The 23,751-nt window shown below is 48.0% G+C and overlaps 8 non-coding genes and 1 pseudogene across 8 annotated transcripts; 4 read left to right on the top strand and 5 right to left on the bottom strand.

Moving 5' to 3' along the window:
- Nucleotides 1–6,807: 6,807 nt before the first annotated feature.
- trnag-gcc (transfer RNA glycine (anticodon GCC)) lies at nucleotides 6,808–6,878 on the top strand. The gene has a single exon. It is a non-coding gene; the product is annotated as a tRNA-Gly (tRNA).
- A 2,196-nt stretch (nucleotides 6,879–9,074) lies between these two features.
- Nucleotides 9,075–9,145, top strand: trnag-gcc (transfer RNA glycine (anticodon GCC)). The gene has a single exon. It is a non-coding gene; the product is annotated as a tRNA-Gly (tRNA).
- Nucleotides 9,146–12,090: 2,945 nt separating this feature from the next.
- LOC138230081 (5S ribosomal RNA) lies at nucleotides 12,091–12,209 on the top strand. The gene has a single exon (XR_011186129.1). It is a non-coding gene; the product is annotated as a 5S ribosomal RNA (ribosomal RNA).
- Nucleotides 12,210–12,420: 211 nt separating this feature from the next.
- On the bottom strand, nucleotides 12,421–12,494 carry trnai-aau (transfer RNA isoleucine (anticodon AAU)). The gene has a single exon. It is a non-coding gene; the product is annotated as a tRNA-Ile (tRNA).
- A 557-nt stretch (nucleotides 12,495–13,051) lies between these two features.
- Nucleotides 13,052–13,122, bottom strand: trnag-gcc (transfer RNA glycine (anticodon GCC)). The gene has a single exon. It is a non-coding gene; the product is annotated as a tRNA-Gly (tRNA).
- A 214-nt stretch (nucleotides 13,123–13,336) lies between these two features.
- Nucleotides 13,337–13,418, bottom strand: trnas-aga (transfer RNA serine (anticodon AGA)). Its single transcript has one exon. It is a non-coding gene; the product is annotated as a tRNA-Ser (tRNA).
- A 6,320-nt stretch (nucleotides 13,419–19,738) lies between these two features.
- Nucleotides 19,739–19,818, bottom strand: LOC138230244 (U4 spliceosomal RNA; annotated as a pseudogene).
- A 230-nt stretch (nucleotides 19,819–20,048) lies between these two features.
- Nucleotides 20,049–20,165, bottom strand: LOC138230315 (U5 spliceosomal RNA). Its single transcript, XR_011186345.1, has one exon. It is a non-coding gene; the product is annotated as a U5 spliceosomal RNA (small nuclear RNA).
- Nucleotides 20,166–21,462: 1,297 nt separating this feature from the next.
- On the top strand, nucleotides 21,463–21,535 carry trnar-ccu (transfer RNA arginine (anticodon CCU)). The gene has a single exon. It is a non-coding gene; the product is annotated as a tRNA-Arg (tRNA).
- Nucleotides 21,536–23,751: the final 2,216 nt, after the last annotated feature.

The following is a 23,751-nucleotide window of genomic DNA, read 5'->3' as shown; positions in this document are numbered from 1 at the left end:
CTGAGCAAGGTGTTTAAAGACAGATTTTGTCATGGTGACATCATGGTAGAAAAAAACGAGCTTGTTACGTCTCAACAGAAACGCTCTTTAGCTCTTTCAGCGTTATGCAGAGAACAGCGTCTGTCGAGATCACTTTTGAGTCAGTGCGAAACGCCGTGTGCTGTCAGTTTGATTTCGTATTGCTCGTAGCGGCCCCCGGCTTATGTCTGTCAAACGTTAGGTTGCGCTTCTTCATGCTGCATCGTCGGCATGAGTGGAGCTTTTTAAACGTCTGTACTTACTGCGCCCCCTAAGAAATCGTTTGTCCCCGTTCAAAAGAGATTGTGCGATGTCCTGCAGCGTTCGCAAAGCAAACCTTTGACAGTTTGAAAAGAGTGTTTCGGCTCGGGAAACATCATGACCAGTGTCCTGCATGTTTTCTGTGTATAGCTGTCTTTTAAAGCATACAGAATTCATTCGAAATCATTGATTTCTCCAATTAACAAGGGTCCCTCTTTTAACCTGCGAGAAGCATTCTTTCAATGTAACAGATTTACTCCGGGGAAAGGATTCAGAGTCCGAAGTGCGGACTGATGGCGCACAGAGGGTCCATATACTGTGGATCCCTCAGTGATCTTCCGCGTATTCAAACCGCCAGCGTGTGACTCCCCTGTCCCCGTGACCTCATTGCTCTGCTCTGTCCTCTGTGCAGCCGAGCCCGACTCACGGTTTAAGTGAAAAAAAATATGCCCTCAACGTGAGATTTACTCTGGAGCGAGGATAGATGTTACCTTTTTATCATTGAACAGGATGTATGTGATGTGGTGACTAGGTTCAATTTTGTATCCTCTTTAAAAGATAAAGGACTGGGTTGAGCGTGATTTACCAACCTTTCAGCAAAGTACCCGACGTGCGCACCGTTTAAGCTGCCTAGACTCGGCCGTTTAACTCTTCTCCATTAGCAGGGTTAAGGTTAAAGAAAAAAAAACATTGCTGACTTCTTTTTTTTTTGCCAGCCGCTAGCGCTGATTAGCAAGGTTTGTATTTCATGTTTTGCAAGTTGCATCCATTTTATGAAAAAAAAGTCGCGTTAAAGACAGGAAATGAATACTTGCATTTAATTAAGTCTAGCCGTAGGCGGTTGTCCATAATGACCCGTTCTGTTCGAGAAGACGGAACAAAAAAGGCACCACTGGGATTCAGACCCAGGGTCTCCTGTTTACTAGACAAGTGCTTTAACCAACTAAGCCACGGCACCCCGGGAGCACTGTCCTTTTGCAGCCACTTGGACACACCACTCAGACACATCTGCATTCGGTGTGTGCTCCGCCTGCTCGCGGAGCAAGTTGCCACCTTTACATACAATAGCAACATCGACACCAAGAGAAAGGATGACAAATGGCTTTTATCTGGAACTTTTCATGTCCAAGGAGCTCAATGTGCTTTCTGTGTACAACAGGGCCACTGAACTGCACACTGGCCACTGAACCACAGCAGTGGCTTGCTGGCTTGACATCTCCCAAGGAAAATGTTGAAATCGCATGTGGAACAGGAAAATGACCCTCGAGTACGAGGGAAAAAAAAGAAAAAGATCATCTGGAGTGCACCAAGCCATGTCCGGACAACCTAGCTTCCTCGACGAGGTGGCCGAGTGGTTAAGGAGATGGACTGCTGATCCATTGTGCTCTGCACGCATTGGTTCGAATCCCTTTCTTGTCGCTCTCCATGTTTGACGTTGGCCATCCTGTTGTTTGCTCCGGTTCTAGAGCCGTACATTTTCTAGCGGTGGCTGAACATGGTATAATAGGCTAACGTTGGTATCGAGCAGTGACAGTATTTACGTGCCGCTGCTGCCAAGTGGCTCTGGGTTGAGACCGCGTTTTCACTTACTTGCAACGCAAACGGAGAAAGCGATTTTTGACAGTCTCTCGAGAGACTGCGCTAGGTGTTTAGGGATAGACTTTGTCAGTTCCCCCTGGGATGATGGCCTCTCAAATAGTTTGTGATTCCCCTAGACGTTTATACAGTAGAAGCCTGCTTCGTGGCTTAAATCCAAGCTAAGGAAACGAGTTAGAGGTCTGATGCAGAACTGCGAATTCGATGAACGGGAACACTACAGTACATTGCACTGTATGTGTGAGGAAAGCTGCCCCCTTCAGTCCCTTGTCGACCGAACAGAGGACTGTAAAGGATACTGCCAAGAAACTTAAGGATGCTGGTTGGAATCCAGCTCCAAAGAAGCCCCTTTGGGTGTTATGTCATCAAAAAGTAAGAACAGCGAATCTCCCTTTGATCAAAAGTGCAACAGAGCTGTTTTCCGTGGAGCAGGTTTCAGACCCGTAGACCTGTTTTATTTGTAGGGCAGGGCGCATTCCCAAACGCGAATCTCCTGTTTTAGAAGTGCTTTGGGCGGTGTAGCGGCGATGCTTATTAATAAGAAAGAATTAAGTGTTTCTGAGCTTTCCCAAATTAGGCCTTATCTCTCTGTTCATCTCTGTGGTGCAGCCACAGAGAAACTATTCATGCAGGCTGATTTAAGGTTTCCCTTGATAAGGGACAGCTCCCAAAGGGGGATGCACTTAGCTAAGCCTGGCTATCATGATCAATGGTCATCCATTGGTGCCTATCTGTCTAGGGAGTGCCAGATGGACATCTGGACTGCATTCCTAAGTGTCAGGAGTAAGTGACTCATATCTCACCTTGATCAACCAATCAGGGACTGGTAGGGCCGAGTAACCCACGTGGGACTCTGATGCCCATGGAACTTTCAGCCAATCAACGAGCTGAAGTTCCTCCAGGTAAAAACAGGCAACACAGAGAGCCTGAGAGATTCAGTGGGAATTCAGTAGAGAATTCTGTGGAGTTTTCTAAAGGGAATTCAAAGGAGAATTCCAGGGCAGGACAGCCCAGGAGCAGAAGGCTCTCAAGGGCAGGACATTCTCACAGCGCGCCTCCTGACCATCCTGAGACTCAGCCCAGACAACCACGGAACGGCCAGTGTGTCCGAGTGCCAGAACTTTCCTTTGTTCTAAGGGTCTAGAGCGGAGGTTGCCAGAGAATAACCAGAGGATCCACCCGAGGTTAGCACCAGCAGCAGGCCTCGAGAACAGGTCGGAACTGTGGACAGTTGAATCACTATTCAGAACTAGCTCTTCATCAGGAACGAACCGGTCTTCTTCTTGACTTGCTGGGACCCACAGTCATCTTTTCTCCTGTGCACAAACTTTGCTAGTTAAAGCCAACACTAACTAGCCGGTCAGTGAGCATCAGCAGCGCACCGTCGCAACCCGCACAGCACAGCCTGGCACCTAGACAGAGAGCGTGGATTGGACAACAACAAGCCTGCAACTGTTTCTTTGTGCCCGCAGGAGATCTGAATCCCCAGAGATTGGATGAGTATTCAACTTCACTGCATTACTGCTCGAGAATTCAATTGTTATCCCAACCAGTTGATATCAATTTAATTCCTAAGAGTTATGTACTTGTTTTCAGTATCTAATGTAGAAGTTATAACCAGGTTCATTTATGAAATGGTCTAAATGAATGATATACTGAACGTATGTCCTCTTGATATGTGTAACACTTTGTAACTGACTGAATATATACCTTTTGTATTCTGATAACCCTCTCGATAAGATCTGTTCGTTTTACATGCATATTCTATGTATTGTAACGCCCTCGCCTGGTGGTGAGGAGGAAGCGCCCCCAGGCACTCGTAGTACCGCTGGGCATGCTGGGAGTGGTAGCCGGAGTGCGGCCTAAGCGAGAGAAGCTCGCCCCACACCCAAAGTCTGTCAAGGCCCTGTGCATCCTGTGGGAGGCCTTGGAGGTAAAGGACGGGGTGCTGTGCCGGGGGTGGTGGGTACCCTCCAGTGGCGAGGTACGGTGGCAGCTGATGTTGCCTTGGTCGCTCTGCGGGGCGGTGCTCCGAGCAGTGCATGGCCAGCCGGGCGTGGGGCACTTCGGCGGTAAAAATACCCTGCAGCGCCTCTGAGGCCATTTTTATTGGGGTCTTTGCCACCGGGACGTGGAGCGGTACTGCCGAACGTGTGCAGTGTGCGTGGCGCAGAAGGGTCCCCCCGAGCGGTCTCGGGCCCCCCTCCAACAACACCAGGCGGGGGCTCCTATGGAGCGGGTGTGGGTGGACGTTTTGGGCCCGTTTCCGCGCACCGAGGCCGGGAACCTCTACGTCTTGGTGGCCATGGATTATTTTATGAAGTGGCTGGAGGCCTTCGCCCTACCGGACTAGAGTGCCCCCATGGTGGCCGATGCACTGCTGGAGGGGATGTTTGCCAGGCTGGGGGTGCCGGAGGAGTTACATAGTGACCAGGGGCGTAACGTCGAGTCCCAGGTCTTCGCCAGAGTGTGCCAGCGCCTGGGGATCACAAGACGCGGACCACACCGCTGCATCCCCAGAGCAACGGGTTGGTGGAGCGGTTTAATCGTACCCTCACCACCCAGCTGGCCACCCTGGTGTCCCGGCACCAACGGGACTGGGACCGCCACCTCCCCTTTGCGCTCTGGGCGTATCGGACCGCGGTCCAGGAATCCACCGGGTGCACCCCGGCCTCGCTCATGCTGGGCCGGGAAATGTGAACCCCGGTGGACCTGGTCTCCGGCCCGCTGCCCGGAGACGGGTCGGCACCGCTGGCTGGACCGGACTACGAGTGGGACCTGCGGCAGCGGATGCAGCAGGTGCACAGCTTTGCACGGACCCACTTGACACAGGCGGGGGTCCGGTAGAAGCGGCACTACGACCTGCGCTGCAGGGGGCCTGCCTTCCAGCCCGGGGACTCGGTTTGGGTGTACAACCCGTGCCGCCGCAAATGCCTCAGCCCTAAGCTGGCGCCATCATGGGAGGGGCCCGCTGAGGTACTCTGGGTGGTGGGCGAGGTCTGCTACCATGTCCGGTTGCAAACACGGGGGAGAGTGGTGGTCCTGCACCGAGACCGCCTGGCCCCCTACCGACCCGGGAGGAGGAGCCGTGTGGGGAGGCTCTAGAGGACCAGCCGGGGCTGGAGCCGGCCGATAGTGGGGCATCCGTGGGTCGCCAGCCGTCACCGTGGCGCAGCGGCTGCTCACGCAGGGTTCCACAGCAGTTAGCCGAGTACGAGTACAGCCTGAGGGGGGTTTTCGACGTCGGCGAGACGCCAGACGCTTCAGGTTTTTAAGGAGTAAGAGTGCAGGGGGTCTAAACCTGCAATCCAGTGTGTTGAAGTATTTCACAACACTACCCCTAGCACATCTGGAAATAAATCCTCATAATGATTATTGCCCTGGGCATGTACCAAAAAATCACTGAGCATATATATATATATATCACTGTGTTGAAGCTAGAGACACAGAATAAGTGCAAACACATCCTAAATACAGTGTTCCTGCACCTGTGACCTCATCCAGAATGTATCATTTTTTGAAAGGGATTGCTGTCAGAATGCACAACTGAATCCCAAACAGAATCTCTAGTCAAATATGATCATTTGTGAAACAGGCAAATGAGTCTCTCAGGTGCCCATTGCTCATTTTCAGACACAATTATGCAATACTTTCACATGCAATACACATGAACATGCAATACTTTTCAGCTGCATTTTGACATCCGGACGGGGAGACTTTATCATTTGAACGTGAAGCCAGCCTTAAACCCTCTGAGGCGTGTCTGTCTGCCGGCACGTATTTTGTCAAAGGTATTTATTTTTTTTAACGGAGAGCGACTTTGAAAAGGTTTCCGCAGCCACGTCGCACGCCGTGTTAGATTAAAGGAGGAATGCGGTGATGGCGAACTCGCTGTAGTCGTGGCCGAGTGGTTAAGGCGATGGACTCTAAATCCATTGGGGACTCCCTGCGCAGGTTCGAATCCTGCCGACTACGGCATCTGCCGCACGTCTCCTTGTGCCTGCGCGGCAAAGGCGAAGTGCTGCTTCTCCTTTCCTGGTACTATAAAAACGCTGAATTGCTTGGCCCCGCTGCCATGGAAATGAGTTCTTCAGATAACCACACATCTTGCGTTCGCACCTCTGGTGTTCTACTTATGCCTTTGAAAACGTAAAGAATAAAACTGAAAGAACCGACACAATATGTAGGTGCTCGTAAAGCACGCATTAAAGAACTGTTAACAGCAAGGGTTTCAGTGGGTTAACTGAGGAGAAGGCGTGATCGCTAATTGTTGACTTTTTATTTGGTGTTAGAAACACTCTTACTGTGCATGACGTGCAACAAATGTAGCCACAGAAATTGCATCACGCTTTCATGTATGCTATTGCAGACACCAACGTTGCCTAGATATAAAACCGAAATAGCCGTGGGTTTGCTTGCTGGTCTGAAGGATCTCTCTTCGAATCTCTATCATTTGTCAATTGAAGTAAAAGGTGCTGCAATCTGATACGTTCAGAATCAAACCCGCAGCTGTTGTTCGACTTTATTTCTTGACTAATTACAACTGAGTGTCGCATGAGCAGTTACGTAAACTTGTCTGATATATTTGAACACAAATGCCGTTCTTCAATTAAAACTAACAGTACATTGTCAGGGACATTTAGTTCTATACAAACAAGAGACAGACGAGAATATTTAGTATATAATAGACAGAAAGAGGTTCGAATCCTGCCGACTACGTTGTCCACCTCCTGTCTTTGTGTTTCGGCGCAAGCAAAGAAGCGCGCCTGTTTGGTGTTCCTGGTGGTTTTAAAACGCCCAATCGCTTGTACCCGCTGCCTTGGAAATAAGTTCTTCAGCGTCCGCGAATGGCATTTTGCAGCTGGAAGCAGATGTCGACGCGTTTTGCACAGAGCACCAAAAAAGCGTCTTTTTTGAAGGCCTAGGCACTGAGCATTGGTGGTTCAGTGGTAGAATTCTCGCCTGCCACGCGGGAGGCTCGGGTTCGATTCCCGGCCAATGCAGTGGCTTTTGCAGCGAGCGTCTCCATCACTTGCATCCCCTTGCAACTCGCAACTGAAAACCCACTGAAGCTAAGCAGGTGTGAGCCAGGTCAGTACCCGGATGAGGGTGAGCTACAGGGAAAAACAAACCTTCCAGCTGGAAGCGGTGTTAATGGTGCCGGCGGGGGGGCGCTCACCCCGAGGTCTGTGTGGGTCCCAATGCCCCAGTATAGTGACGGAGATGCTGTGTTGTAAAAGGGCGCTGTCTTTTGGATGAGATGTAAAACCGAGGTCACAGCGCTCTGTGGTCATTCAAAATGACCACCAAAACCTTTGACAAAAGCTCTTGGTAATTGATGGTCTTCAATAATGCTTCTCCTTTAGGTACATTTTAAATCAGCTGAAAAATGCTGTGAAATGGGGGGGCACTTCAGGCCAGTGTAGGATTTGGGTTACAAGAACCATGAAACTGCGCGAGAAAGCCCGTACACTGAATTACACGGCTTTCTATTCAAAGGAGGACAAAAGAAATTCCCTGAGTTCGATTTCTTGCAGCACAGAGAGGAGCACTGTTACGAGGCTGGTTAGCTCAGTTGGTTAGAGCGTGGTGCTAATAACGCCAAGGTCATGGGTTTGAGCCTCGTACGGGCCAGGTCCTTTTCTCCCCTCTTACCGAAGCTGTTAGGTTCCTTTCCGTGGTGAGAGGGGTTGTCATGCAACGCTGCCACATAGTGCCGACAGACAAGAGTGTTGCAGGAGAAGAGAAAAGTGTTTGAAGATTTAAGAGTGTCTTAGGTGGAGCCAAAATCAAGTGTCACAAATGCAAGTGGGAGGATTTCCAATGTTTAATATGGTAAAAATAAGCGGAAGTTATCTGCCGGTCCGGCACAGTCTGCCATGCTTTTGTCATATACTGTAAAGTGGTGTCGAACTGGGTGTCGAACTGGAGCCTCACCATTTGCATATGTGAGGCTCCAGTTATACATCGAGTGTCACATTAAATGACGAAAATGAAGAGTTAAAGCAGCTGGAGAGGTTTTCTTACAACTTTTGAGCTGACAGTTTTGGAAAATGTTTCCTTCACGCTGCACTGTACAACATAGGCAGCCAAGAGTCTCCAAAACAATACAGAATTGACAGATAGGAGAAAATTCCCACTCGTCCTGAAGTTCCCAAAATCCAGCACTGAGCGTAAACAAAGTGTCTAAGTAGCGTGGGAATGCTAACCCTAACCCTAGCTGGAGTTTGAGCAATCCAGCACTGAGCGTAAAAAGATGAGTCAAAGTAACGTCTAATCGGATTAGTTTCCTTAGAGCTGGTTCTGAGTTTGCTCAAGAGTTTACCTTTCACAGATGCGCAAAGAAGAATGTTGGGGGTGCACGCTTCAAGGTGCCTTACAGCTGTAGGGAGTGATTCGAGACGATTCGTGGCGTGTGCTCGTTCCCATATACCGTACGCCCCGGGGTGCAGTGCTAGGATGACGTACAATACCGCTTGGGCTCGTAACGGCGTTATATGCAAGTGCGGGACGTGAGGGTTTTCGTTTGTTCGTTTTGTTTTGCTCTGCTTTGCTTTGTTTTGCTTTCCATCGCGTTGGTAAGAGCGTAAATAAAAAGGCGATTCCTGCGTCTACCACTAATGTAAGAGCTATTTCAAGTGCGACGTGGTGCGGCTTTTCAAATGCTTGTGGGCATTTCTCTGTTGTTGATTCTTTTTTTGTGTGTAACAAAGTGGCATTTTCATGTCCGGACGGGGAGACTTTATCATTCCGACATGAAGCCACCCTTAAGTCCTCTGAGGCGTGTCTGTCTGCAAGGCTTGTATTTTGGAAATGTTTTTTTGAAAGGGAGAACGACTTTGAAATAGGCTTCCGCCGGCGCCTCGCGATCCAGGTAAGATTGTAGCAAGAACGCAGCGGCGGTGGGGCTTGCTGTAGTCGTGGCTGAGTGGTTAAGGCGATGGACCAGAAATCAATTGGGGTCTCCCAGCACAGGTTCCAATCCTGCCGACTACGTTGTCCGCCTTCAGTCGGTGTGTTTCGGCAGAAGCAAAGAAGCGCGCCTCTTTGCTGTTCCTGGTGGTTTTAAAACGCCCAATCGCTTGTACCCGCTGCCTTGGAAATAAGTTCTTCAGTGTCCGCGAATGGCATTTTGCAGATGTCGACGCGTTTTGCACAGAGCACCAAAAAAGCGTCTTTTTTGAAGGCCCAGGCACTGAGCATTGGTGGTTCAGTGGTAGAATTCTCGCCTGCCACGCGGGAGGCTCGGGTTCGATTCCCGGCCAATACAGCGGCTTTTGCAGCGAGCGGCTCCATCACTTGCATCCCCTTGGAACTCGCAACTGAAAACCCACTGAAGCTAAGCAGGTGTGAGCCAGGTCAGTACCCGGATAAGGGTGAGCTACAGGGAAAAACAAAGCTTCCAGCTGGAAGCGGTGTTAATGGTGCCGGCGGGGGGGCATTCACCCTGAGGTCTGTGCGGGTCCCAATGCCCCAGTATAGTGACAGAGAAATAAACTTGTTTGGGCACCCCCAATTAACTTCTGGGGCAGGAAAAGCACACTTTTCAAAACTTGTTTTTCAGCTCGAAATAAACGTGTTTTTTCAAACCTTGGAATCCCAATGTAACTGCCTGGCTCATTAGAGCCCACTGAGTCAGCCCTTAACCCCACTGTGCAGAAGTTGTCAAAACGGGTTTTTCAGCAGAAATAAACACGTTTGGGCAACTTTGGTCACCCCCATTTAACTTCTGGGGCAGGAAAAGCACACTTTTCAAAACGTGTTTTTCAGCTCGCTGTGACCTCTGTTTTACATTTCATCCTAAAGACAGCGCCCTTTTGCAACACAGCGTCTCTGTCACTATCATAAGTGACTGCCATCATAAGAATATGAGTCCAGTATTTTAGAATATAGTCAGAATGACTTCTAACCTTACCTGTGGTGTCTTTAATCCCTATTGCTCAATGCATGGTGTACGTACTGCATAGATGTGTCTTGAGAATGAGGAATGGGCCCCTGAGACGGTCATTTACCTGTTTCACAAATGATCGTATTTTACTAGAGATTCTGTTTGGGATTCAGATGTGCATTCGGACAGCAATCCCTTTCAAGAAATGATACGTTCTGGATGGGGTCAAAGGTGCTGGAACACTGTATTTAGGATGTGTTTGCAGTGATTGTGTGTCTCCTGCTTCAACGCAGTGATATATAGATGTGCTCCTGTAATTTATTGGTACAAGCCCAGGGCAGTAAGCAGTCTGAGGATTTATTTCCAGACGGCATAGAGCAGTGAAGCAGTGAAGTAGTGCAACACACTGGTTCATTATATTATTAGAATCTATTCTACTTAAATTATTACATTATACACAATTTGAGTTCATTTTAAAAAGTAAAAGGTAATGAAAGGAATGCATTTTCATAAGAAAGATAATACCGATATGCATGTGATAATCTTCCTTATATCATGTAGTGTGTCATTTGGACACTTTATGGGCTTGAAATACAAAGAAAATCATGTTCTATGGTACAAGATAAATACAAAACGTAAGCTTTTATTTTAATTAGATTTGTTTATAAAGCATAAGCAATCATTTATTACATTAATATATGTGAAAATGACATTTTAGCATCATAATATTACATAAAGGTCTCTAGCTTCAACACAGTGATATATATATATGCTCAGTGATTTATTGGTACATGCCCAGGTCAATAATCAGAATGAGGATTTATTTCCAGACGGGCTACAGGTAGTGTTGTGAAATACTTCAACACACTGGATAAAAACCAAAGAAATGAAGATATGTAGCAATCACATTGTAACAGGGGTGACAGTGACAGTGACTTAATGCTTATACTAGTGGACTTTTGGTACCTTTAGGGTACGGAGCGAGCCGCAGGGAAGGCTCGCTCCGTGCGCACACGTCCTTTCGATGCCAGTCCAACAAGTGCTCCGCATTAGCTGCGTCGGGGCTCCGGCGTGTCGCACCTCACCTCACCTCGCACTGCCCCCTCCTTGAATGTCTGCCGCTGGGCATGCCCTGCTCTCCTCCGCCTTATCTTATCGCGTGTGAGCACCGACAATGGCCACAATGCCGGGGAATGGCACCTGTAAAGTGTTAATTGGGGCACAGGAACAGCCCGTCTCGTCTCGGGGGGGGCGGCTTCAGAGACAATACAGCAAACACAGCGGGGCGGGGGAAGAAGACGACACCACACATGCGGGTACATTCAGCTCCGGCGGGAACGAGACATTTGTCGGTCTTTTCAAGTGCCAAGAGCCGAGCAATCCTTCACTTGTATCGTTTCTCCCCGGTGACTAGATCTGGCCCTGCGACTCTCGACTGGGCTCACCCCCGGGGCAGCCCAGCAGGTGTGAGCCTGGCCGGCACCCGGATGGGAGATTCCACCCCGGAAAAGCTCCGGTTGCTGCTGCTCCTGCAAGAGGTGTGACTGGGACCAGTAGGGAGCGTTCACCCTGCGGGCTGTGTGGCTCTCTTACGCCCCAGCCTCCTGATGGCGACACTCTGCTGCACAAACAGGCGCCGTCCTTCGGGGGAGGCGTCAAACCGAGGTCCCGACCCTCCTTGGTCATTAGGAAACCCCAGGGTGTCTCTCAAAAAGAGACGCCGGGGGTGTCCCTCTGGTGTTAGTGCTCCCCTTTACCCATCAGTCGGGGTCTCCTCCTAATCCCCGTCTCACCTGTAACAATCAATGACGAGGCCCCCCTGTCCGTGAGATTTAGTACTCGCGCAAGAGACCGGGGGAAGAGCGCGAACGCGGTCCCCCGCCCCCCACAAAGTGCGCGCTCCGGGTTCCCTCTCGGGGCCCTGCAACACAGCGGAAGGGCAGCGAGAAGGAGCCTCTTGCTCTGACGGCGCAAGGCCACAAGAGGGCGGAGGCGCCGCGCGCCCGGCCGACGTGTTGGACCGGTGCGCTTTACGTGCTGAAATAAACACGCGAAAGCCCCGAAATGTTTCCAGAGTGCTGTGCACTGGAGGTTTTTGTCTGGTGAAGACTTGCCTGGTGCTCCTCCGTGCAGATTGTTTGTCCTCCTCCAGTGCGGGACGAGCCAACACAAGGGAGCGCATTCGCCAACATCCAGGCACGCAATGCGATTTGGAAAGCAGCTCCTTTCCAAAGAGTTGCACACGAACGATCCTTCAGTCCCGCTCGGGGGGCACGGAGCCCCCGCCACACACAGCTTCAAGTAGCGAGTCAGGCGCCGGGGCTTTCGCTTACGGCCACACCACCCTGAACAAGCCTGATCTTGTCTGATCTCGGAAGCTAAGCAGGGTCGGGCCTGGTTAGTACTTGGATGGGAGTCCGCCTGGGAATACCAGGTGCTGTAAGCTTTTGCTCTCCCGGCCAGCAGGGGTCGCCGTTGGTGCCGTAGGCTTTGGGAGGAAAACCTGCAGGATGGAAAGGTGATCTATAGCCTCATCTCTAGAGATGTTTTGTTGCTGTGGCATGTGTGTGACCCATATTAAAAAAAAAAAAACAGTCTGTAAAACGAATATCGAAGCTGCCTCTAAATCTGCAAATGAAGATGAGTTGATAATCTTCTGGCCCGTACGGGGCTTGAACCCGTGACCTTGGCGTTATTAGCACCACGCTCTAACCAACTGAGCTAACCGGCCTCACGACAATACTCCTCTCTGTGCTGCAAAAAATCAAACTCAGGGAATTTCTTTTGCCCTCCTTTGAATAGAAAGCCGTGTAATTCAGTGTACGGGCTTTCTCGTGCAGTTTCATGGTTCTTGTAACCCAAATCCTGCATTGGCCTGAAGTGCCCCCCCATTTCACAGCATTTTTCAGCTGATTTAAAATGTACCTAAAGGAGAAGCATTATTGAAGACCATCAATTACCAAGAGCTTTTGTCAAAGGTTTTGGTGGTCATTTTGAATGACCACAGAGCGCTGTGACCTCGGTTTTACATCTCATCCAAAAGTCAGCGCCCTTTTACAACACAGCATCTCCGTCACTATACTGGGGCATTGGGACCCGCACAGACCTCAGGGTGAGCGCCCCCCCGCCGGCACCATTAACACCGCTTCCAGCTGGAAGCTTTGTTTTTCCCTGTAGCTCACCCTCATCCGGGTACTGACCTGGCTCACACCTGCTTAGCTTCAGTGGGTTTTCAGTTGCGAGTTGCAAGGGGATGCAAGTGATGGAGCCGCTTGCTGCAAAAGCCACTGCATTGGCCGGGAATCGAACCCGAGCCTCCCGCGTGGCAGGCGAGAATTCTACCACTGAACCACCAATGCTCAGTGCCTGGGCCTTCAAAAAAAGACGCTTTTTTGGTGCTCTGTGCAAACCGCGTCGACATCCGCTTCCAGCTGCAAAATGCCATTCACGGACGCTGAAGAACTTATTTCCAAGGCAGCGGGTACAAGCGATTGGGCGTTTTAAAACCACCAGGAACAGCAAAGAGGCGCGCTTCTTTGCTTGCGCCGAAACACACCGACTGGAGGCGGACAACGTAGTCGGCAGGATTCGAACCTGCGCGGGGAGACCCCAATGGATTTCTAGTCCATCGCCTTAACCACTCGGCCACGACTACACCAAGCCTCACCGCCCCTGCGTTCTTGCTACAATCTTACCTGGATCAAGAGGCGCCGGCGGAAGCCTATTTCAAAGTCGTTCTCCGTTTCAAAAAAACATTTCCAAAATACAAGCCTTGCAGACAGACACGCCTCAGAGGACTTAAGGGTGGCTTCATGTCGGAATGATAAAGTCTCCCCGTCCGGACATGAAAATGCCACTTTGTTACACACAAAAAAAGAATCAACAACAGAGAAATGCCCACAAGCATTTGAAAAGCCGCACCACGTCGCACTTGAAATAGCTCTTACATTAGTGGTAGACGCAGGAATCGCCTTTTTATTTACGCTCTTACCAACGCGATGGAAAGCAAAACAAAGCAAAGCAGAGCAAAACAAAACGAACAAACGAAAACCCTCACGTCCCACACTTGCATATAAGGCCATTACGTGCCCAAGCGGTATTGTATGTCATCCTAGCACTGCAGCCCGGGGCGTACGGTATATGGGAACGAGCACACGCCACGAATCGTCTCGAATCACTCCCTACAGCTGTAAGGCACCTTGAAGCGTGCACCCCCAACATTCTTCTTTGCGCATCTGTGAAAGGTAAACTCTTGAGCAAACTCTGAACCAGCTCTAAGGAAACTAATCCGATTAGACGTTACTTTGACTCATCTTTTTACGCTCAGTGCTGGATTGCTCAAACTCCAGCTAGGTTTAGGGTTAGCATTCCCACGCTACTTAGACACTTTGTTTACGCTCAGTGCTGGATTTTGGGAACTTCAGGACGAGTGGGAATTTTCTCCTAACTGTCCATTCTGTTTTGTTTTGGAGACTCTTGGCTGCCTGTGTTGTTCAGTGCAGCCAGCGTGAAGGAAACATTTTCCAAAACTGTGTCAGCTCAAAAGTTGTAAGAAAACCTCTCCAGCTGCTTTAACTCTCTTCATTATTGTCATTTAATGTGACACTCGATGTATAACTGGAGCCTCACATATGCAAATGGTGAGGCTCCAGTTCGACACCCAGTTCGACACCACTTTACAGTATATGACAAAAGCATGGCAGACTGTGCCGGACCGGCAGATAACTTCCGCTTATTTTTACCATATTAAACATTGGAAATCCAACCACTTGCATTTGTGACACTTGATTTTGGCTCCACCTAAGACACTCTTAAAACTTCAAACACTTTTCTCTTCTCCCGCAACACTCTTGTCTGTCGGCACTATGTGGCAGCGTTGCATGACAACCCATCTCATCACGGAAAGGCACCTAACAGCTTTGGTAAGAGAGTAGAATTACCTGAAGAACTGCTTTCCATGGAAGCAGGACCAAGCGATGTAGCATTTTTATAGTACCAGGAAAGGAGAAGCAGCACTTCGCCTTTGCCGCACAGGCACAAGGCGACATGTGGCAGACGCCGTAGTCGGCAGGATTCGAACCTGAGCGGGGAGTCCCCATAGGATTTCAAGTCCATCGCCTTAACTACTCGACCACGACTACAGCGAGCTCACCGCCACCGCATTCCTCCTATAATCTAACACGGAGTGCGAGGTGGCTGCGGAAACTTTTTTAAAGTCGCTCTCCGTTAAAAACAAAATACCTTTCGCAAGATACATGCCGGCAGACAGACACGCCTCAGAGGGTTTAAGGCTGGCTTCACGTTCAAATGATAAAGTCTCCCCGTCCGGATGTCAAAATGCAACTTTGGCAGACAGAAAAAACATCAACAAACCACAAATGTGGACAAGGATTTTACAAGCTGCATCACACTGCACTTTCCAAAGCATTTACATTCCTGTTAGACGCAGGAATTGCCTTTGATTTGCGCGCTTACGAACGCCATGGAAAACGAAACAAAACTAAAGCCCTCAGCTCCTACACTTGATTATAATGCCGTTACGTGTCGAAGCAGGAATTTACGTCATCCTACCACTGCAACACGGGGAATAGAGGGAAATGAGCACACGCTACGTACGTCTCAATCACGCCCTAGAGTCATAAGGCGCATTGAAGGGTGCACCCCCATCATTAATCGTTGCGCCTCTGTGAAAGGAAAGCTCTTGAGCAGTCTTTGAAACAGCTCGGATGAAACACTTGATTGCTTCCATGTGCATCTGGAGCCCATTTCTTATTTTCACTTCACGCCGCCCAAAGCATTTCTAAAACATGAGATTCGCGTTTGGGAATGCGCCCTGCCCTACGAATAAAACAGGTCTACGGGTCTGAAACCTCCTCCACGGAAAACAGTTCTGTTGCGCTTTTGATTAAAGGGAGATTCGCTGTTCTTACTTTTTGATGACATAACACCCAAAGGGGCTTCTTTGGAGCTGGATTCCAACCAGCATCCTAAAGTTTCTTGGCGGTATCCTTTACAGTCCTCTGTTCGGTCGACAAGGGACAGAAGGGGGCAGCTTTCCTAACACACACAGTGCAATGTACTGTAGTGTTCCCGTTCATTGAATTCGCAGTTCTGCATCAGACCTCTAACTCGTTTCCTTAGCTTGGATTTAAGCCATGAAGCAGGCTTCTAGTGTATAAACGTCTAGAGGAATCACAAACTAATTGAGAGGCCATCATCCCAGGGGGAACTGACAAAGTCTATCCCTAAACACCTAGCGCAGTCTCTCGAGAGACTGTCAAAAATCGCTTTCTCCGTTTGCGTTGCAAGTAAGTGAAAACACAGTCTCAAACCAGAGCCACTTGGGAGCAGCGGCACGTAAATACTGTTACTGTCACTGCTCGATACTGACATTAGCCTACTATACCATGTTCAGCCACCGCTAGGAAATGTACGGCTCTAGTACCGGAGCAAACAACAGGAGGGCCAAAGGCGCACAGGCACACGTGTCAGACATGGAGAGCGACAAGGATGGGATTCAACCCCATGTGTGTGGAGCACAACGGATTAGCAGTCCATCGCCTTAACCACTCGGCCAACTCATCAACGAAACTGGGCTGTCCTGACATGGGTTGGCGCACTCCAGTTGATCTTTTTCTTTTTTTTCCCTCATACTCGAGGGTCATTTTCCTGTTCCACATGCGATTTCAACATTTTCCTTGGGAGATGTCAAGCCAGCAAGCCACTGCTGTGGTTCAGTGGCCAGTGTGGAGTTCAGTGGCCCTGTTGTACACAGAAAGCACATTGAGCTCCTTGGACATGAAAAGTTCCAGATAAAAGCCATTTGTCATCCTTTCTCTTGGTGTCGATGTTGCTATTGTATGTAAAGGTGGCAACTTGCTCAGCGAGCAGGCGGAGCACACACCGAATGCAGATGTGTCTGAGTGGTGTGTCCAAGTGGCTGCAAAAGGACAGCACTCCTGGGGTGCCGTGGCTTAGTTGGTTAAAGCGCCTGTCTAGTAAACAGAAAATCCTGGGTCCGAATCCCAGCGGTGCCTTTTTTTGTTCTGTGTTCTCGAACAGAACTGGTCAGTATGGACAACCGCATACGTCTAGACTTAATTAAATGCAAGTATTCATTTCCTGTCTTGAACGACTTGTTTTTCTTAAAATGGATGCAACTTGCAAAACATGAAATACAAACCTCGCTAATCAGCGCTCACGGCTGGCAAAAAAAAAAGAAGTCAGCAATGTTTTTTTCTTTAACCTTAAGCCTGCTAATGGAGAAGAAACTAGTCGCCACATCACATACATCCGTTTTAACGATAAGAAGGTAACAACTATCCTCACTCCAGAGTAAATCTCACGTTGAGGGCATATTTTTTTCCACTTTACCATGAGTCGGGCTCAGCTGCAGAGAGGCGAGAGCAGAGCAATGAGGTCAGGGGGACAGGGGAGTCACACGCTGGCGGTTTGAACACGCGGAAGATCACTGAGGGATCCACAGTATGTGGACCCTCCATGCGCCATCATTCCACACTCCAGACTCTGAATCCTGCCATCCGAGTTAAGATCTCGGCGGAACCGGAGGCGCAGTTCTTTCTTAAAACGTAATCTGGTGAGCATTTCTAGAATCGTACTTGTATAGATGCAGCCTTTAATGTGTTGCTAGGTTAAAATTTATGACTTCTTGAACTTCAGTAGGCAACTGCCCTCTTGATTTCGGATTTAATTTCTTTATTACAGGGGCGCTTTTATGATGACAGAGTCATGTTCAGGTACTTTGCTTGATGGAGGAAGCTCATTTCGGACTCTGTGATCTGCTCACCTGGAAAGGTCTGCTGTACTACTACAAGAGAGAAGTAGAGTCTGGAGGAAGGGACAATTTTATGATGCTTTGGAAGGTAATGTTTTTTTTTTCTTTGAAATCGAAATGAATCAGAATATCAGTGCAAAAGACAAACTCTTGGTTTGGTTTAAAGAGATATGGTTTTAAAACAGACAAAATGTAGAAAACAGGTGTTTCTCACTTTTGGAAAAGAATGGACCGGGGGTAATATTTTACTAGTTGCAGTGCTAAGCTCACTGGGTTACAGTCCTGCAGTGTTACACCAGGGCCAGTGGTGCAATGGATAATGTGTCTGACTATGGATTAGGAGTTTGGAGGTTTGACTCCTGCCTGGCGCTGGTTGTTTTTAAACACATCAGCCTACTCCCTAAGTAGCCTGTGCTACTTACTGCATTGTAATCGTACCCAGTAAGAGATTTCCTTCATGTAAATGAACTGCACCTGACAGCTTTAGAAAAACACCTGGGCTCAGTACGGTGCTGAGAGCTCAAGTTGTGTATAATGTAATAATTTAGGTAGAATAGATTCTAATAATATAATGATCCAGTGTGCTGCACTACTTCACTGTTTCACTGCTCTATGCCGTCTGGAAATAAATCCTCAGACTACTTACTGCCCTGGGCATGTACCAATAAATTACAGGAGCACATCTATATATCACTGCGTTGAAGCAGGAGACACAATCACTGCAAACACATCCTAAATACAGTGTTCCAGCACCTTTGACCTCATCCAGAACGTATCATTTCTTGAAAGGAATTGCTGTCCGAATGCACATCTGAATCCCAAACAGAATCTCTAGTAAAATACGATCATTTGTGAAACAGGTAAATGTCTTAGGGGCCCATTCCTCATTCTCAAGACACATGTATGCAGTACGTACACCATGCATTGAGCAATAGGGATTAAAGACACCACAGGTAAGGTTAGAAGACATTCTGACTATATTCTAAAATTTTGGACTCATATTCTTATGATGGCAGACATGATGCTGTGTTTAAAACCGGGGTTAATGGACATTATATGACTGTCAATTCTGTTTTGTTTTGGAGACTCTTGGCTGCCTATGTGGTACAGTGCAGCGTGAAGAAAACATTTTCCAAAACTGTGTCAGCTCAAAAGTTGTAAGAAAACCTTTCCAGCTGCTTTAACTCTCTTCATTTTTGTCATTTAATTGTCTGTCGGCACTATGTAGCAGCATTGCATGACAACCCATCTCACCACGGAAAGGAACCTAACAGCTTTTGTAAGAGAGGAGAAAAGGACCTGGCCCGTACAGGACTCGAACCCACAACCTTGGTGTTATTAGCTCTAACCAACTGAGCTAACCAGCCTCACGACAGCAATCCTCTCTGTGCTGCAAAAAATCGAACTCAGGGAATTTCTTTTGCCCTCCTTTGAATTGAAAGCCGTGTAATTCAGTGTACGGGCTTTCTCGTGCAGTTTTATAGTTCTTGTAACCCAAATCCTACACTGGCGTGAAGTGACCCCCCATTTCACAGCATTTTTCAGCTGATTTAAAATGTACCTAAAGGAGAAGCATTATTGAAGACCATCAATTACCAAGAGCTTTTGTCAAAGGTTTTGGTGGTCATTTTTAATGACCACAGAGCGCTGTGACCTCGGTTTTACATCTCATCCAAGAGACAGCGCCCTTTTACAACACAGCGTCTCCGTCACTATGCTGGGGGATTGGGACCCGCACAGACCTCAGGGTGAGCGCCCCCCCACCGGCACCATTAACACCGCTTCCAGCTGGAAACTTTGTTTTTCCCTGTAGCTCACCCTCATCCGGGTACTGACCTGGCTAACACCTGTTTTGCTTCAGTGGGTTTTCAGTTGCGAGTTGCAAGGGGATGCAAGTGATGGAGCCACTCGCTGCAAAAGCCACTGCTTTGGCTGGGAATCGAACCAGAGCTTCCCGCATGGGAAGCGAGAATTCTACCACTGAACCAACAATGCTCACTGCCCAGTCCTTCAAAAAAGACGTTTTTTTGGTGCTCTGTTAAAAAAGCGTCGACATTACCTCTTTCAAAAGGCTTCACTTTCCTAGTCACATTCCAAGGCTCATTGAACCCGGGCTGTTTCCTCCAGCGGTATAGTATTGCAGTTAGACAGCACGATGCCTGCAAGACTATGTCACGCTCTGACGAGAAAAGTTTTCAACTAGCAATAATCGTGCCTCGGCTAAACCTCACAGGCTACGATACTGCCACTGCACAAAGCTGACGGTTGCCAGGCAACCGCGGGGATCCTATGGAAATCGTTATCAATCGTCTCATGGCATGTCGTTGCTGTAACGCTTCATATTTGCGGCCGGACACTTCCCGCCTCCCAGAGGAAAGAGCGCCAATCAGACAGGCGGAGACCGAGGACTCGCAGAGCAGATGGCCACAGTCGCCGTAATAAGAGCGATTGTGAGCGGTTTTGTTTTCTCTCTTTGACCAGCCCAGCTGCGCCCCACCCGAAGGCAGGGAAGCACAAAAATTGTATGGAACTCATTCATGCTCCTTTACTTGGAAATCTTTAGTAAAAGGCAAAAGATTTGTACGAGATGAAGAGAAACCAGAGTGCGTGGCTGGACAGCTGCAGGAGCCCAGGCCGCCTTCAAGGCCTCTGCCCTGCCGGTCGTGGTTGGCAATGCACCTGGCCTTACAAACGAGCCAGTGGGGCCCGTTCAGCTCCGGGCTCATCGCCTGCAGCTCTCGGCTTACCTGGCAGGGGAGATACCTTGATCAGCCTGTAGTTGGAGTAGTTGGATTGTTTTCTTGTTTTGTTTTGCGCGCTTACGAACGCCATGGAAAACGAAACAAAACTAAAGCCCTCGGCTCCTCCACTTGATTATAATCCCGTTACGTGTCGAAGCAGGAATTTACGTCATCCTACCACTGTAACACGGGGAATAGAGGGAAATGAGCACAAGCTACGAATTGTCTCAATCACTCCCTACAGTAGTAAGACGCCTGGAAGCGTGCACCCCCATCATTAATCTTTGCGCATCTGTGCAAGGTAAACTCTGGAGCAGTCTCTGAAACTGCTCAAAGGAAACACGTGATTGATTCCATGTGCATCTGGGGTTCATTTCTTATTTACATTTAATTCAAGGGAAAGGCTTGGGTCAGTTTCAGACGGCCTCCAACAGCGAGATTCAAGCGCCCCACCTTCAGCCCAATCTGCGCCGCCAGAACGCCAACGGCTCCTCTGGTCTCCGGGGTGCGGTTGTGACCCCGTAACCTAAAGTGTTGGTGGCAGACAAATGGAGACTAACAGGTGATGTCCTAGGACATGACTACATTGTGACACTCGGTGGGGATGGTGACCATTGCTTGGAAAAGAGTGCGAGGCCCCTTTAGAAAAACATTTTGTTAACAGGCATTCTGCCTCAGCCTAAACACCTATAGCTTGCAAAGCGCATGCTATTAGACAGGCACCTCTGCAAGACCTTAAGAGTCTCTTAAACTAGTGATAGTAAGGTGTTCCCAATGGGCGATGTTTGGCTTTCAAATCATCTCTCTGTGGAAGCGCCGAGATGCAGCTGTTTAAGGCTTAGAAGCAGCTGACTGTTTCACTACCTAGCTGATTACTGTCAGTCAGGGAGCTCAGAGGTGAAAAGCCTGTCTGAGAGACAATTCGCCGTCAATCAGTTCAATATGTTCCGTACCAGCTCGGCGCACCTGAGATCATCTTGGTAGCCGTGTAGCTCAGATGAGTGAGAGCGTGTGTGTGTGTACCACCGTGATTGGATGCCGGTCCTTCTCAGGTCACAGTAAACCTTCTGCTGCCTAACTTTCCTAATTTTGGGGATCCCTTTGAAAAAGCAAAGGAAAAAAAAAACTGGCTCTTCATCAGCGTGATTGACCCAACCCAGTGTGCCCCAGTGGCCTAATGGATAAGGCACTGGCCTCCTAAGCCAGGGATTGTGGGTTCGAGTCCCATCTGGGGTGCTCCTGTCCCTTTTTGAGTGTACAAATGTCCTTGTGATTTGTGAAGCTGCAACCCCACCTTACTCAGTGAGCGTCTCTGCTTTTCTCTCACATACAGTTGGGAGAAAAACTTTTGTAAACAGCCCTTTGGAATGATGTGGATTTCTGCATGAATGGCTCCTAACATGTGATCTTATCTTTATCTAAGTCATAATAATTAATAAAGAGAGTCTGATTTAACAAACAACACACGCCCAACATTTGACATTGCTGTTTCTTTATTGACCAAATGGTTTAAACAATCAAGGTCATTGATGGAAAAAGTACGTGAACCCTTATATTAAGGAGCTAGTGGAACCTCCTTTATGACAAAAACCTCAACCCCCACTTTCTGTAGCGGCTGGTCAGACCTGAGCAGCGGTTAGGAGGTATTTTGGCCTATTCCTCTATGAAAAACTGTTTCAGTTCATGTATATTTTTGGGATGTCTTGCACTGAACGGCCTGCTTCAGATCACGGCACAGCACTTCAATGTTCTCCTGTTCAGATTTCTTCTTATGGTGGACTCATAAACACAGACATAAGACAAAGTCAACCACCTGTTCGCTAGATCCCATCCCCACTCAGCTAGTCAAAGATTCCCTCGAAGGACTGGCAGGACCTATAATTAGTATGATGAATGCATCGCTTGCGTCAGGCGTTGTACCTGATCAATTTAAGGTAGCGGTTGTTAGACCGCTCCTTAAGAAGTCAAATTTGGATCCACAAGTTCTTAACAACTACAGGCCTGTCTCAAAGGTCCCATTTCAATCTAAAAGTCTTGGGAGAATAGTTGTTGCCCAACGTCAATCGTATCTGGATTCAAATAATATACTTGAGAAATTTCAGTCTGGTTTCTGAAACTGCATTAACAAGAGTCGTAAATGATATTCTCTTAGCTACTGATGCGGGGAATGCAACAGTGCTTGTCCTTCTAGATCTTAGAGCTGCCTTTGACACGGTTGACCTCTCTGTTTTGTTACACAGGCTTGAGTTTGAGGTTGGCTTATCTGGAACCGTCCTTCAGTGGTTTACTTCACATTTAACTCATCGTTTTCATTATGTTCAAATATCTAATAATTGTACTGCTTCATCAATGTCACCAGTTCAATTTGGGGTACCAGAAGATCAGTGCTGGGACCAATATTGCTCTCTCTCTCTACATGCTGCTGCTAGGTAGGATAATATGAAAAAATAATATGAACTTTCATTCATATGCTGATGACACTCAAATAAACATTTTGTTTACACCAAACGACAACTCTTCTATTATCAGTTTAGTTAAATGCATTAAGGAAGGAAATACTTGGATGTGTGAAAACTTTTTGTTACTCAACTCTGAGAAAAATGAGGATCTGTTGATCGGAGGCAACAATACTGATAGGACTACTATAACTTCAGCACTTAACTCAGAGGATTTAAACATTTGCCTCAAAGAGACAGCACGTAACCTAGGCGGCATATTAGACACAAGGCTCTTAACAACTTGCATTGTTAAGTGCCTTGGGACAACCTTGTTGTGAAAGGCGCTATATAGAAATACATTGATTTGAATTGAATTGACAATGTAAAATGTTGTGTGTTGTTTGTTAAACAAGACTGTCTTTATTTATCAAAAAATAAAAGGAATTTGCTAGGAATGCAAACGTTTGGTTGCGCTTCTTCATGCTGCATCGTCGGCATGAGTGGAGCTTTTTAAACATCTGTACTTACTGTGCCCCATAAGAAATCGTTTGTCCCCGTTCAAAAGAGATTGTGCGATGTCCTGCAGTGTTCGCAAAGCAAACCTTTGACAGTTTGAAAAGAGGAATTTATTCTGCTTCCTGTGTGTGCAGTAGTTACAAAGTTGAACGTCTTTACACGATTTGCTGCAGTTTTCAGTGGGCGGGCTTTGTCAGATGGCTTGGAAAAACGCACTGTGTTTCGGCTTGGGAAACATCATGAGAAGTGTCCTGCATGTTTTCTGTGTATAGCTGTCTTTTAACGCATACAGAATTCATTCGAAATCATTGATTTCTCCAATTAACAAGGGTCCCTTAAAGGATGAGTCAAAGTAACGTCTAATCGGATTAGTTTCCTTAGAGCTGGTTCAGAGTTTCCTCAAGAGTTTACCTTACACAGATGCGCAAAGAAGAATGTTGGGGGTGCACGCTTCAAGGTGCCTTACAGCTGTAGGGAGTGATTCGAGATGATTCGTGG

This window comes from Lepisosteus oculatus, unplaced genomic scaffold (assembly GCF_040954835.1).
Source record: "Lepisosteus oculatus isolate fLepOcu1 unplaced genomic scaffold, fLepOcu1.hap2 HAP2_SCAFFOLD_48, whole genome shotgun sequence".
In the NCBI taxonomy this organism is placed as follows: Eukaryota; Metazoa; Chordata; class Actinopteri; order Semionotiformes; family Lepisosteidae; genus Lepisosteus; species Lepisosteus oculatus.
The sequence above is the reverse complement of the archived record's forward strand: the minus strand, read 5'-3'. Positions and strand labels throughout refer to the sequence as shown.